The following is a 15,806-nucleotide window of genomic DNA, read 5'->3' as shown; positions in this document are numbered from 1 at the left end:
AACGTGGCCCAAATAGTGCCCAAACAGCTCCAGAATGCATCCAAACGTGTCTTAACCAAGGGAGCCTGCTCTAAAATAAAAGAGCAGGCTCTATTCTACCTAGAGCCAGCTCCCTAACCCCTTGGAGCAGGCTTTAAGAAGGGGGAGATGGCTCCCACAATTTGGAGCCCTCTCTCTCTCACTTTGAGCCTTCTCATCTGCTCCTAACTCATCTCTGCTTTGCCCGGTTGCCTTCTGTGCTTCCGGCGAAGCTTCCTATCCTATCCCCAAACCTTTGTAGCATCTTTAGGACTTTATTTAAGTTTCTTATAGTCCTAGAACCCCTCAAACTCCAGTGTAAATCAATCATCCAAAAGTAAACTCACAACAGAACAGTTTATGCAACAATAAGTTTAAACTTTTAAAAAACGCAGAACAAATTACAGAAAACATCTAGCATGCATAAAGTCCATTTTTAAAAGTTTAATTAAGTTCCTGGAGTCTATAAGAGATGCACAGAACACAAGTTTATAGGAGAGGAATAGATTGAAACTTGCCTTAAGATTCCAGTTTGAAATCTTCATCGTCATCTCTAAGTTTCAGAACTTCTCCAAGACTATTCATTCCTCTAATCACTGCTCCAGTTCAATCTCACAGTAAACCATTCATTCCTCCTTGATACGACCTTCAGTTACATTGCTGAAAGCCTTTCCCCAGTTTTCCTTTCATGTTTTACCCCTCAGCCTCTCTGTTTCTCTTTTTCTCTAGTTACGGGAATAGAGTTTGTTTTTTAAAACCCTTGCCAGACCTATAACTTATATATATATAGGCTCCATTAAAACCCTAAACCTAATTTTCACGACTCATTATATGACGGCAATACAACATAAACCCTAAACTTAATTTATAAACCATATAAGCCATATACAACACACGTTAGTTAAAACCAATTAATCAATCAATTAAATTAAAACAAATAATCAATTAATTTAACATACCAATTAATCATCCAATTAAATTAAAACAAATAAACAATTAATTTAACACAAAACAATGCTAATTAAACATATAGCCAAATACTCACATAAACACAAAATCCAAATAATTAAATAAAAATGAAAACAAAATTCAAAGAAAATTTAATTTAAATTCCAACTATATCCTTTTAAATATTAGTGATATTACATTCTTCCCCCCTAACAAAAGGAATTCCGTCCTCGGAATTCACGAATCTCTGAATTCGTTTATTTTAAATTCAGTTCCGTTCCGTTGAGGATTCTACAGCTATGTACGGGCTCCACTGAATTCCATATCCTTATAGAAAATTTTATGGTACCATTAGTTAAGAAATACCAAAAGCTATCCTTATGTTATATTACGCAACAAATTATCCTTACCCAATATTCACATCAGGATACTAAGTCCATAATCCTTTAAGTGCCATAGAGTACACATAAAATTCCTACACATGCAACGCTGAACATGTTGGTTATGTTGAACTATAGGCTATTGCCTAAATAGATACACAAAATCCATGAAAAGTCAATTTAATATGTAAAACTGACTTTCCTCCACAAACCACGTTGCTTTCAATATGGAAGACATCCCAACCAACCATTTCCAGATAGTAACTCAAAGATACGAGTTCAACCATTTACTAAATTCGACTACTGCCTTCAAACCATGCGCAATCCCCTACAAAAGAGAGTACGTCTCTCCGATGTATCCTTAAAGAAGACAAGGTCTTATTATATATCCTCGCTTCACGTCAGACCAACCAGTGAGAGGTCTGTACAACATACTATCCAAAATCCCAAACATTGTCGCACTAACCCCCTTGTACCAACAACAGCACAGATAATAACTGAAAAGCTAAGTAACGCTTTCAATTACCCATATCAACCTAGGATATATATCCTAAGTATATTTGCCATGATCCAATATTATAGTGTGATTAAATCTCCCATTTAGAGATGCGAAGCATAATTGTTGCTCTAACACGTTCAAAGACTCCGTTGCCATAGCAGTGTTTAATCCTTATAAGAGATAACCACCTACTATAACTCCGTTATTAGTGCAATGTAGAACTGACATAACACGCCAAAACAACACCACTCACAGTGATGTCCACTGATGGCCCGTTGTCCTACCATAAGCTTGAGTGTGTGCAATTTAGGCGAGGGTCAAGTTTTACATTTGTAAAAGCCACTACTACCTTTCACTATAAATATAGCTAGGGCGAGTAGGAATCGTCCCAAGGGATTGGAGTCGGAGTTGATTGTGGAATCGTTATTAGGGTTAGTAGGTCGAGTGATCAAACAATTGGTTGGTAGGTTGATTAAAGAGCAACAAAATTAAACTAAATAATTGAATGCAATGGAGATTAAGTAAGAGAGAGAGAGAAGAGTCTTGGGGTTTAGAGATCACCACCAAGCAATACATTTCTATATTATTGACAAGTGATTAATGAGGGCAATTAGGGTGTTGCAATATTGGTGTGTGTGTATTTGGTTGATTCAACAAGCAAGGATGACTAATTAAGTATACATTGTCTAACCAACATGTGAAAAGCACAATATATCTAGCAATTAAGTATATATTGTCTAAATAGCATGTGAAAAGCACAACATATCTAGCAAATCATTGGTCCTTTTCATTAGGCTCATAATCCAAATACAACACAAGATTAGAGACATATGCTACTTGCATTCAAAAGTATGGAGCATCAAACAACTAGCATGGATTGTCTTCCCATCTAATATTATACTATCACTAAACTACAATTAAGCCATTGAAATTAAACTAATTTAGCTAAGAAGGAGACACAATCCATTAAGATATGAGCATGAACCATCTAGAGAATCACAAGAACATTCCTTTAAGCACTATGTTTTGACAACCTCTAAATTTATGGCATCAATACACATAGACATGCATCAACAATACAAAATCTAGAAATAAGCACATAAACATCTATTCTAACATACATAGACATATGGATAGAATGAAATGACCAATTGGAAGCATTAAACCACATAAATCATTGAGTAAACAAGATCTATATATATCAAATTGTCAAAACATCAATTACAACACTAATCCCTCAACAATACACAAGATTAAGATATAGAAAGCATGCTTGGGGCTAACTCTAGCCCCAAAAGGATGTCTAGCCACTCATGGTGATGATGTTCCAACCCTCAAGGGTTAACTCCATGGAAGAGGTTTGCTCCTTGTTGATGAAGATCTCCAATGGTGTCTCTAGCCTCCTCCTCCTCTAAGCTTCCTCTCCAAGAAATGATATGAAAACTAATGTTAGCTCCCCCTTTGAAAAAGCAATCCTTATCCTTATATAGGTAGGTCAAAATGACACCCAAAATGAGTTGGGGTCGGGCACACAATATTCTCCAATTATTGGATAAAGGACAGCTTTTAATAAGATGGAATTTTAACTTTTCATACTAGAGGAAGTTCGATCAATCGAAAGGAAGTGAGATCGATCGAAAGTAAGTGAGATTGATCGAACTTAGGCTGGATCGATCCAACTGGCTGAGCTTTTTGGAAAAAGACAAATCCGAAATATTTATGGGAGATATTTATGGGAAAAGGACAAAAGTGGTTGGTGGGTGGTACAGCCGTGGATAGGATCAATCATTTGGATAAGGACAAAGGTGTTCGATCGATCGAAGAATGATGTTGGATCCATTAAACTTTTGGACTTAATTGCTTTGGGTCAAGGCTTGGATCTATCTTGAAGTGCTGAAATCGATCAATGTTCGATCGATCGAACCTTGGACTTGAATCGATCGAACTTGCTGCTTTGCTTCATTTTGCTTCTTTCTTCCTCCACTTTGCTCATTTCTTTGTTCTTTGTTCAATCCCAGAATTGGTTCAATTAAGCTCTTATTTGGCTGAGTTAGCTTATTTTCGGGATAAGTGCCTGAAAATAGAAATAATACGAAATCAATCGAAGACGGTAAAGTAAGATAGATAAAGGTACTAGAATGCCTATGCTTAAGGGGTTTAAATACACACTTTTCAGTGCTCATCATCCACTATCGAACTTGCTTATCCATAACTCTTAATTCATATGGAATTAAAACTCCAAACAATGTCGGTACTTTCTACCAACCATCCACCTCCTGATTAGTCCTACTTCCCTGTTGATATATGAAGTGGCTAAAACCTCCAATGATATTCGAGCCTCAATTTTCCACCTTGTTAGCAGGTGATACACTTGGAGACAGTGATGGTTATGTTTCTATCCGTACCGGCTCACCAAGATGAATCTGGTAAGTCATGTTGTAACTCTTATCCATTTGACTGCACCGTAAAATTTATGAATTTTACATCTCAGTCACTCCGACTGTCCGGGAATCAGTAAGACATCTACCAAGCCTCCTTTAGTACCTTAAACTCATCTGAGTAAAGTACAACTTCCTGTGGGGTCAGCTCAAATATTCTAAGTTGACTGCCTCCCTTTCCCTGGTAACAACAAGCGTTAAATATTTCCACATGCTAAAACTCAATTACCTTCTCGGCTGATAAGATCATCTTCCTCCCTATTACTTTCACCAGATGAAACTTAATGTAAAGTGTGAATCAACACATCTATCCATCCAAGCCGTCTCGTAATTCGTACCATTCGTAGGAACTGATATCTTACTAGTTCCCAAAATAGACAAAGTGAAGCTGATTTAATTTTATCAGTCAATCGATATCCCAACCAGAATCCTGACCCTTGTGTAGAATCAGAAATCTCTCACCCAGACCTGTGGAAACTACTCTGTCAATCTCGCTCTAGCATAAGTAGTGGTAGCAAGGATCTAATGATCTCAGCTGGTCCACCTAGATTATTTACTAGATATCAGACTTTGAGACAAATTACCATGTCCCTCCTCCTACCTGTCATCTTAACATTTGCTTCTTTTCGCGAAGCATCACGTTTCCTCCAAGACCCCTAAAGAACTAAGAGTTGTGAACCTTAGTCCTTACATCCTCCTTCCAGTTTGTCTAATGGTAGTATTGTTAGTCTGGTAACACCAGCTTCCATAATTAGATGTTCAGTTTCATCTTTAAGTCTTTGACATCTTTTTTTTTTTTTTTTTTTAACACAAGTGTCTATTAAACATCCCATCTAACTGCAACCGCATATGAAAATCTTTTCATCCTCCAAATAGTCAATAATTTCTGAGTAACAACTATTTGTTGCGAACTGTAACTTAAAAAAAAAAATTCCATATTATTTATGCAAATGAAGGGACTTGCTTCCTCCTTGATATGCAACTCCAGCAACGCCTTCTAATGACACCACCATATGAAAGAAAATTCTTGATTAAGAATTTACTGATGACTAGTTAATCCGTCTATTATCCTTAGTCGGTGCCATTCCCACAAATACTTAAACCAGTACCAAAATCCTCTTGCTGACTTGGGACTACCTCTTTTAAAATTTTCTGAGAAAAATTCAGCCAAGTCAGTTCCTCCGATAAACCATCGTGACGTTATAGTTTATCAAATGAATCTATATTATTTGACACGAACTGCTGGTTTGCTTATCCCATCCTGAAAACGTACTATAACTACACATATCTAAGTTCACGAAATTGGCTAAGGGTAGGTATACTACCAAATCCTTGGACCCCATGCCCAAAATCCTAGCGTAATTAATGCTATTCCTCCAAACGGTAGTTGATTGATCACTCATTTGTGCCCCCAACTAAACCGTATTCCCAATCCTGACTAATTAACAAAAATGAAACACCTAAAGCACACACAATAAAACACAATAAAAATCTACGTAAAATAACGTTCCCCCTAGCAAAGAAAGTCTCTTTTAGAAATCAACTTTACCTGATTGGTTCACAATCTTCTCTCTACAGTTTCGGAGGTAATCATCCAACCTCGAAACATAGCTCAAAATAAACTCCATTTGCCTCAGCAAATGCCAAAGGCTTAACCTTCGTCCTCTTTATACACAGAATGCAAACCGTCTAACGTAGCTTTAAGAAAGCAACTTAAACCGTCCCAATCTAATCTCTATACTCCCCGGAACGTTATATAAAATCATTGCCTTATTCCGAGAAGAACTCCATTCAATTCCTAAACCCCTGAAGAGTTCCTTTATCTACCTCTTTGAAAGGTAACACGAAAGGATAACTATCCACCCAACCCTACAAGTATCGTTCACTATACTATTAGCGAACAAGATTACTCTCGCGTGATCCTTGATTTTCAACATTCAAGTCTTTCTTTCTTGGATATGTTGAAATCTCCGACACTAGAATCCTCTTTGGACTCCTATTCCTCGGTTGTCTCCTTTATGAGAACAACTAAAATCGTGTTGGTCCCTTTATACGGTGACTTAAAACACACTCCTATATCCCTCCTTGGCTTATACTTCGAAAAGTAGCACCAACCGGAACTAAACCGTCAATCCCCAGTTCTACTTCTGATAGAGAACTCGATAATGTACTCCTCTACTCCTTCGGGTCTGATTCGCTGTCGCCGCGGACCCCATCCTCCTTCTAGTGTCAACCATTCCATAAGGATGAAATATAATTGAGATCAGCTCCTCTTAACGAACCGTAAAAGAGTACAACGAATCCTAATATGGCTCTAAGTTTTTTAAGAGATGCAACGCGGAAGACTTCTAATGAAAGACACTCCTAAGGACACTAGAACCTGGAGTGCTCTGATACCAACTGTGATACCTCTAGTTTTTAGGGCCACGGGTGATCAAGTCCGAGCACAGATTCGAGGGATACCAAACAATCAATATGTAAACAAGCAGGAATAAAACTGAAATAAGATTTAAATAATAATAAACAAAAAGAATACTAAACTGAAAATCCTCAAACCTTAATTAATAATTTAATATAATTTAAAATCCGAACAACTCGGGAATCCACCTAGTGGACCCTTAAATCCAAATCTTTAGATAAATTTAAAGAATTAAAATCCAAAACCATAATAGAAAGGAAATCCTATGTAACCGGAAGAGTGAGTGTCTGTATCTGCATTAACACGATCAAACTCTAAGCTGGTACTGGCGAAAACCTGAAAAAATAGGAGTGGGTCAGGCCCACATGCAAGTTCCAATCTACTACAATCCGTACATAAACCCGATACGCAGATACATCCTAGATAGCTCGGCAATATCTACAATAGTCCATATATATATAAATACACACTATAGGATGCTCACTAGCCTATAACATAGTTCAGCCTGGGTAGAAGGTAACACATAAAACACGTTTTTCAGCAGCCAAGTACCTAGACCTACCAGGGAACATTAGTTATATCCAGCTACTCAACCTTTGCAACATACACACCCTAACCGTGATCAGGAGACTCAAGCTCATATCACGATACCATAAATATATATATAAATTCCTTCCTAGTGCAGAAAGATAAAACAAATATCCATTATGTCGTTCAACTGTTTTAGTTGACAGGACATGCATCCATGTAGGATTTAACTGTTTTAGTTAATCCATTCCTTACGTATGAAGGGGTAGGACTTAGCTTTTTGATCTAATCCATCCCTGATATATCACCGTCCCATACCGGTACATATAATGCAAATGATCCTTGAATGATGCAACATTTTCAACAGTTCATCAAATCATACCCACGTAATCCAAATAGTTGATATACAGAATTTAAACAGTTCATTAACTTGCAATCCAGAATCCATCTATGTAATTAATGAGATAAAGCTTAATAGTTCATCAAGTTGAAATCCAGAATCCATCCATGTTATTGACAATTTAATTCATTTAATTAAATTTCAACTAACCCATAGTACAGTCCAGCAGTTGACAATATTAACAATAGTAAGAGTCAATTATAAAGCTGAGAATGACAAACTATAAGTCAGAAAATCCACAGTACTAACCAATAGTTGCTGAAACATATAGAACAGTTTAACCATTAAAATAACAATCTCCATTTAATTAATGAAACCTAATTTATTCGTTCCTTAATTAAAATCCAACCTATGCACAAATAAAGTCTAATAGATACATGACCCTATTCTGTGTCTAACATAGATTTCAAAACCATCCTCCAGTCATCTAAGTTACTAAATTAAATTTACACAACTAGATACTTTACAATCACCAACAATGTGCGTCATTACTTAAAAACTCCCACACTATGAAAACCCTTAGCATATTAGGATAAATTATTCATTTTGAATCCTAATATAGCATAATAATATGTTTAGATTCCATGCAACAATCCGTTAAATTCTTAAAACAAAACTTAGCGCACTAGTCCTTCCTATCCGTTAGCAGCGTACAAAGTCGTTTATTTTTACACTGTTTATTCCATTTGCCCTATGAACCAAAATATACAATTAGAATAATTAAAATCCCTTGAAATTACTTTTAGAATTCTCATTCTAGTCCCTGAAACCATTTAGAATTTCAAATGTGGCCCAAACAATGCCCAAACAGCTCCAGAATGCATCCAAACGTGTCTTAACCAGGGGAGCCTGCTCTAAAGTAAAAGAGCAGGCTCTATTCTACCTAGAGCTGGCTCCCTAATGCCTTGGAGCTGGCTCTAAGAAGGGGGAGTTGGCTCCCACAATTTGGAGCCCTCTCTCTCTCACTTTGAGCCTTCTCCTTTGCTCCTAACTCATCTCTGCTTTGTCCGGTTGTCTTCTGTGCTTCCGGCGAAGCTTCCTATCCTATCCCCAAACCTTTGAAGCATCTTTAGGACTCTATTTAAGTTTCTTACAGTCCTAGAGCCCCTCAAACTCCAGTGTAAATCAATCGTCAGAAAGTAAACTCACAACAGAACAGTTTATGCAACAATAAGTTTAAACTTTTAAAAAGCGCAGAACAAATTACAGAAAACATCTAACATGCATAAAGTCCATTTTTAAAAGTTTAATTAAGTTCCTAGAGTCTATATAAGTTGCACCGAACACAAGTTTACTGGAGAGGAATAAACTGAAACTTGCCTTAAGATTCCGGTTTGAAATCTTCATCGTTGTCTCTAAGTTTCAGAACTTCTCCAAGACTGTTCATTCCTCTAATCACTGCTCCAGTTAATCTCACAGTAAACCATTCCTTCCTCCTTGATACGACCTTCAGTTACATTGCTGAAAGCCTTTCCCCAGTTTTCCTTTCATGTTTTACCCCTCAGCCTCTTTGTTTTTCTTTTTCTCTAGTTACGGGAACAGAGTTTGTTTTTTAAAACCCTTGCCAGACCTACAACTTATATATATATAGGCTCCATTAAAACCCTAAACCTAATTTCCACGACTCATTATATGACGGCTATACAACATAAACCCTAAACTTAATTTATAAACCATATAAGCCATATACAACACACGTTAGTTAAAACCAATTAATCAATCAATTAAATTAAAACAAATAATCAATTAATTTAAAATACCAATTAATCATCCAATTAAATTGAAACAAATAAAAATTAATTTAACACAAAAACAATGCTAATTAAACATATAGCCAAATACTCACATAAAACACAAAATCCAAATAATTAAATAAAAATGAAAAGAAAATTCAAAGAAAATTTAATTTAAATTCCAACTATATCCTTTTAAATATTATGGGTATTACACATTAGCAGAGTTCAGGTCCGATAAGGGAAGTTGGTAGAAGGTGAAAGTTCTAATCTACAGGAGAATGACCAGCAAACAAAGCTCGACGAATTGATAAGCATGATTGAAGCTCTGAGGAGAGGGAATATAGAATTGAGACCTGGAATGGAGCGTCGAAAAGTTTTGACTATTCCACAACCGCCTCCGGTAGGCGAAAGAGTTGTGCAAATGAATGTTGCTCACCAGGTTGAACAGGAAGGGAACGTTCATCTGGATTTCCATCGCGAAGAGATCAGGCCTGACGATATTCCGCCAAATGCTCATCATGTAAAAGACCGCGAAGGATCTGTCCATTTGGATCCACATCACGAGCGGATTAGAAGAGAAGAGTTCATGGAGATCGATCCACATCGTGAGAGGCTTAGACGAGAAGAAGCCATGGAGTTCGGTCACAATAAGGCCATAACGCCGTGGCAGAGGGAGTTGATGGAGGAAAGGTCGTTCGATCTTCCTTACCAACCGTCAATGGCCACGTATGACTATAAAAGTTCGGACAGGGGTTCTGCTGATTAAAAGATACTCTCAAGGTTTCCGAGGGAGAATGAAGCCCTCCGTTCGACAGCACGAAAGTTGAGGTTGATAAGGCTAAAGTCGAATTAATCTCTAACCTTCCTCCTCCAAATTCTATCCGACAAATCCATTCTTTTCTTGGTCATGCCGGCTTTTATCGCCGCTTCATCAAAGATTTTAGCAAAATATCTCGGCCCTTGTGTAATCTTCTTGCCAAGGATATTCCCTTCAATTTTGATGAAGCTTGTTTGGAAGCTTTCAAGAAGCTCCGTACTCTTCTCTCTTCAGCCCCAATTATGAAACCGCCTAACTGGTCTCTTCCATTTAAGATCATGTGTGATGCATCCAATTATACATTGCGTGTGGTTTTAGGCCAGCATGTGGATAAGCTACCACATGCTATCTATTATGCTAGCAAAACACTTTCTGATGCTCAGTTAAATTACACCACCATTGAAAAGGAATTGCTAGCTATAGCGTATGCCTTGGATAAATTTCCTTCTTACCTTCTTGGATCCAAGGTCATTGTCTTTTTAGACCATACCGCTCTAAGGCATTTGCTTGCTAAAAAAGAGCCAAACCCCGTCTAATTCGATGGATACTCTTACTCCAAGAGTTTGACATTGAAATCCAGGATAAAAAAAGGGAGAGACAATGTTGTCGCTGGCCATCTCTCTCGTTTACTCATCAAGAATCTTCTGAATTTGCTGTAGTTCGTGATTCCTTTCCGGATGAGCAACTGTTTCAGACTTCTCATTTAAATCTCCCATGGTTTGTGGATATTGTCAACTACCTTGCGGTAGGCAAAATTCCGTCCAATTGGTCCAAACAAGAGAAAAACTGGTTCTTCACCCAAGTCAAAAATTTCTTTTGGGAAGATCCAGAGTTATTTAAGTATTGCCCGGACCAAATCATCCGGTGATGCATTCCCGAAACCGAATTCTCAAGTGTCCTAAATTTCTACCACACTCTTGCATGTGAAGGACACTTCAGTGCCAAGAAAACCGCTGACAAAGTCCTTCAAAGCGAATTTTATTGGCCCTCTTTGTTTCGGGATGCTTATATTTTCTACAAGTCTTGTGAGCGTTGCCAAAAGCTCAGACCTATGTTAAGAAAAGACATGATGCCCCTTACCCTCATCTTAATCATATAAATTTTTGATGTGTGGGGAATTGACTTCATGGGATCGTTTCCATTCTCTTATGGCTATGAGTATATTCTTATAGCAATGGATTACGTGTCTAAATGGGTCGAGGCAAAGGCTACCAAAACCAACGATCATAAAGTTGTGGTTAAGTTTGTTCAATCGAATATCTTCAATCGATTTGGTACGCCTAGGGCCATCATCAGTGACGGAGGTTCTTATTTCTATAATCGTTATCTCAAATCCGTCCTTCTTAAATATTCTGTCACTCATAAGGTTGCCACTATGACGGCCCAAGTTTTTCAACCCGGTGCGTCAGTGATGAACTGAAAGATGACCCGATAATGGATCCGAAATGTGGAAGCAAAAGACAAAAAATGGTCTCTAGAGATACTACATGGCTCTAAGACACCATCATGACCCTCAACGAGGTCACGGAACCCAAAGGAATCAAATGCGGAAGCAACGTTTCAAAAATAAATAAGAATGAACCTAGGGGCAAAATTGTCATTTCTAGCTTAAAAGTGGGTCCCACCGAGCACACCATTGGAAAGACAATGAAAAATCAAAGAACTTAAACTCAAAAATCACTTGATTTGGAGTCCGGATGAAGAAGATATGGCTAACGGAAGAAGAAGGGGCAAAACGGTCAAAAAGTACCAACCCAAGAACATCTAACCAGTTAGATGGCCTTCCAAACCGGTTAGGAGGCCAAAATTCATGACAAAAACACTGCCCATGCACATGTAACCGGTTACCAAATTCCTCGTAACCGTTTACATGTGAAGAGGGCAGTAAGGTGCAACCCAAAAACCTGGCAGCAGGGGTTTTTTCGGAAAAAATGGAAATTTGTGGGCCTAGATGACATTTTCTGGAAAAACTCAAAGAAGAAACCCCCCTCAAAATCAAGTTTTCTACGTGAATCTAAAGAAAAATCAAAAAATACTCACTGTGAAATGCCCAAAATGCCCTCCCAAGAAAAATGGCCCAGAGGGTCCAAAAAGCTGCTAAATTGAAAAACTGAGAGCTGAACTCCATAAATGATTTCCGATGTCAAGACGACATTTTCTGGAAAAACACAAAAAAGAACCCCCCCCCCCCTAAAATCATGTTTTCTATTCAACCATATGAAGAATGGAATTTATTTCCCAAAGAAAATTCCCAAAATACCCTTAGGTCAAAATATGCAACAAAAGTGAAAAATGAGTCCGTAGGAGGCTCATTTCACCAAAGAAAAAGCTTTGGCCGGAAATGACCGTGCACGCAAATGTAACTTACCTAATAAGATGTGCTATGATGGTCCATTGCTCAAAAATATGGCCGATACAAAATATGACCCCCCAACGGCTAAAATGCCAAAAACGAAGTTTGGAATGAAAACTTGGAATTTAAAATTATGACATGGTTTGAAAATGCCGTTTGGCCCTTGGCCACACTTCAGACATGGTGAATGAATGCTAATGGAAGAATCAAAATGGAATTCCCACACCCAATACAAACATGGTGAAGCAAAAACTCAATATTTTTCAATACTTTCATAATATTCCATGAAGTTAAAAATTACATAGGATACAAATTACATGTCATTGGCCTCCGGCCTCATCTCATACATGTCAAATACATCGTAAAGAGTGTACTCATGTACACATTACATATAAGAAATCAATGTACACATGTTGACATATAAGACTATAATTGGCATTCCAAGCCAACCTTCACAAAAATGGAAATCTCCAAGTCCACAAACCATCCAAGCATAATGAAGACCTCAACTTTGATTCTTGTACCTGAAATATGCCCCAGTATCGTAGGGGTGAGTAACATAAAATTACTCATAGGAAATGAGCATGCATCGACCGACGTTTTACAAGTTTGCATGATTTAATTATTGTGGTTCATTCCACCTAATGTCTATGTCAAAGGTGAGACTCAAGGAGCATCCTAGCTACCTAAGATCATTTCTAGCATCAACCACCTCATTCATGCAATTCTAGCAACATAGGGTCATGCTTACACAAAGCAACAACATAGGAGCATGCTTACACAAAGCAACAACATATAGATTCTCAAGGTTATCAACTTGAAGTCTAAAATGCAACATCAACTAAATATAACAATTTAGCATAATTAGAATATCTAATACCACGCATCAAGACATAGATTCTCTAGGTTATCAACTAGAAATCTAAAAGTGTGAAATCAACTAAATATAGCAATTTAGTATGGATGTACCTAACAACATCAAAATCGCCAATAGCCAAAACCACAAGTTAACAAGGTAAACATGATTGTCAACTTGGAATTGAATACGAAAACAAATATTGGAAGACTTGGACATCACGCTTGGAATTCTGCCGAGACCTCAATGGTTATTCCAGGCACTAACTCGCAGGGAAGACCACCCTAAGTGCGCACTATCTCAATGACTTAGAGGACTCACATCCCCGTACTAGAGCCAAACTCTAGCCATCTCAACTCAACAATGTTCCAAGATTCTATTCATAACTTATACTTATTACTACTACATAGTAACAAGTTAGCAATATAACTCTCAATTGTGCATAATAAGCATTTCATATCCATAATGCTACAAAATCACAAGCCAACAATATATTCATATTAGAAGCATACTCTCATGAATATAAATTTAACAACAATGCCCTTCAATGCATATAACACAATCAAGTGAATACTTCACAAGTCAAAATCCATGCTCTTAAAATAGAAATAACTTCTAAAACATGATTAGATCCATGGATAAACAAGATAGAATTTAATTACATCAAAATAATTGAACTCTCTAGATTTCAAATCATTTCCAATTGGCCTCAATTTAATATATGATGAAAGACATATCATGGTCATTACATATATTCACACAAAAGCTTAATTAGGCCCATGAAACCACAAAATAGATTTTTATTAATTCTCTTAATTAAAGTCTCTAGATTTTCAAACTCAACCAAATGCTCTAAAATTAAAGTATGTTAATAAACATGGCAAAACTTAATTTAGAAGCATAATACAACTCAATTTCATGCAAGGTACGGCCATGAACTTTAATCTTTCACAAAAGATGAATATTAATTAAAAAGAGCAATTCTTATTTAATTAATCCAATTTAATATATGTAACCAACATATTAAAACAAGATTTTCTACCATGCCACAATTCAAATCAAAGTTATATATCATCATGAATTTTAAATCTTATACAAAGAATTAAAAATTACTAACTTTCTAGATTTGATACAAGGCACACATATAAGTTGTATAATCATGCTAAACACTCAATACAACACACACAAAAGCCTAAAACATTCCCTACCTCCATTTGAGATAAAATCTCAAATCCACCAAAAGCGTCATCACGCAAGAACTCCTTAAGGAAAATGGCAACTACAACCATACCAATAACAACTAAATCAATCACCACGACTAATCCCCAAAACAACCATCATCATCACCGATCAAAGGACAACGCCTATCAAAACAAGACCAACACTGATTCCATCCAAACTACGCTTGTAGCTAGCCAGCACGGTAGCATGACAATGCTATGCACCCGCCCACAAACGTACCCGCTCACAAAAAATACAAGTTCCAGAGGAATCTTCTTAGACAATCAAGGATCCTAAGAGGTCCATAACCCCATAATGGCCCAAATCCAACAAATCCACCACTACGGTAACGCCAAATAACTCATCTCACAAGAGCCTAAACAAAAAGGTGACCATCCACCTACCTCAAAAACCAATGCTAGGTCGACAACAACCTACATCACCACGAGACTGTGACTACAATCACCATCAACTTTAACTCGTGCTTCAATGACCAATCCCGTGTCATGCCAAGTATGCAACACAATTATGCATATACAATTTTAATCTAGCATACGTCACATGTTATGCTCTTTACATTAGAATAAAATAATGTTAAACAAATGGCATACAACATGTAGCACGTAAACATATAAATATGTTATCATAAAGTATATAAACACATAGAGCATGGCAACAAAAGCATGATATGCAACCATGGTGACTTGTTGTTACACCACCACTGATTTTCCTCCTACTTGGTATTATTGCTCTGTTTACATCTCTATTTTTCATTTTTCATTCTTTGTCTACTCACATTGTGAACAATGTGACATTCAACTTTGGGGGTATCTTTTAGTAATGCATTTTTGGATTTTGGTATGCATTTTTGTTTGTATGTGCTAAACTGTTTATGTAAATTGATATAATAATTTTTGGGAAGTAATGATCTTGTAATCTTAGAACTTGTTGGAAATTGAGCCATGTGGTTAATACTTTGTGTATAGATACAAATGATAGTTTTGAAAATAAAGAAAAATCTGAAATGATCATGTTGATTCAAATCAGTTTGTATAAATGCTTCAATTAGATTTTTGTTGGATTTCATACTCTTCCATGCTTCACACTTCACAGATGCACACCGAAAACTCAATTGTGAGGCATGCAACCTGATTTACCTTGATCATGACTCAGTTAATTTGAATTGATAACCC

The sequence above is a fragment of the Cornus florida genome, unplaced genomic scaffold, assembly GCF_030987335.1.
Source record: "Cornus florida cultivar Cherokee Brave unplaced genomic scaffold, ASM3098733v1 CherokeeBrave_3.0.0_Hap2_Chr02, whole genome shotgun sequence".
Lineage (NCBI taxonomy): Eukaryota > Viridiplantae > Streptophyta > Magnoliopsida > Cornales > Cornaceae > Cornus > Cornus florida.
The sequence above is the reverse complement of the archived record's forward strand: the minus strand, read 5'-3'. Positions refer to the sequence as shown.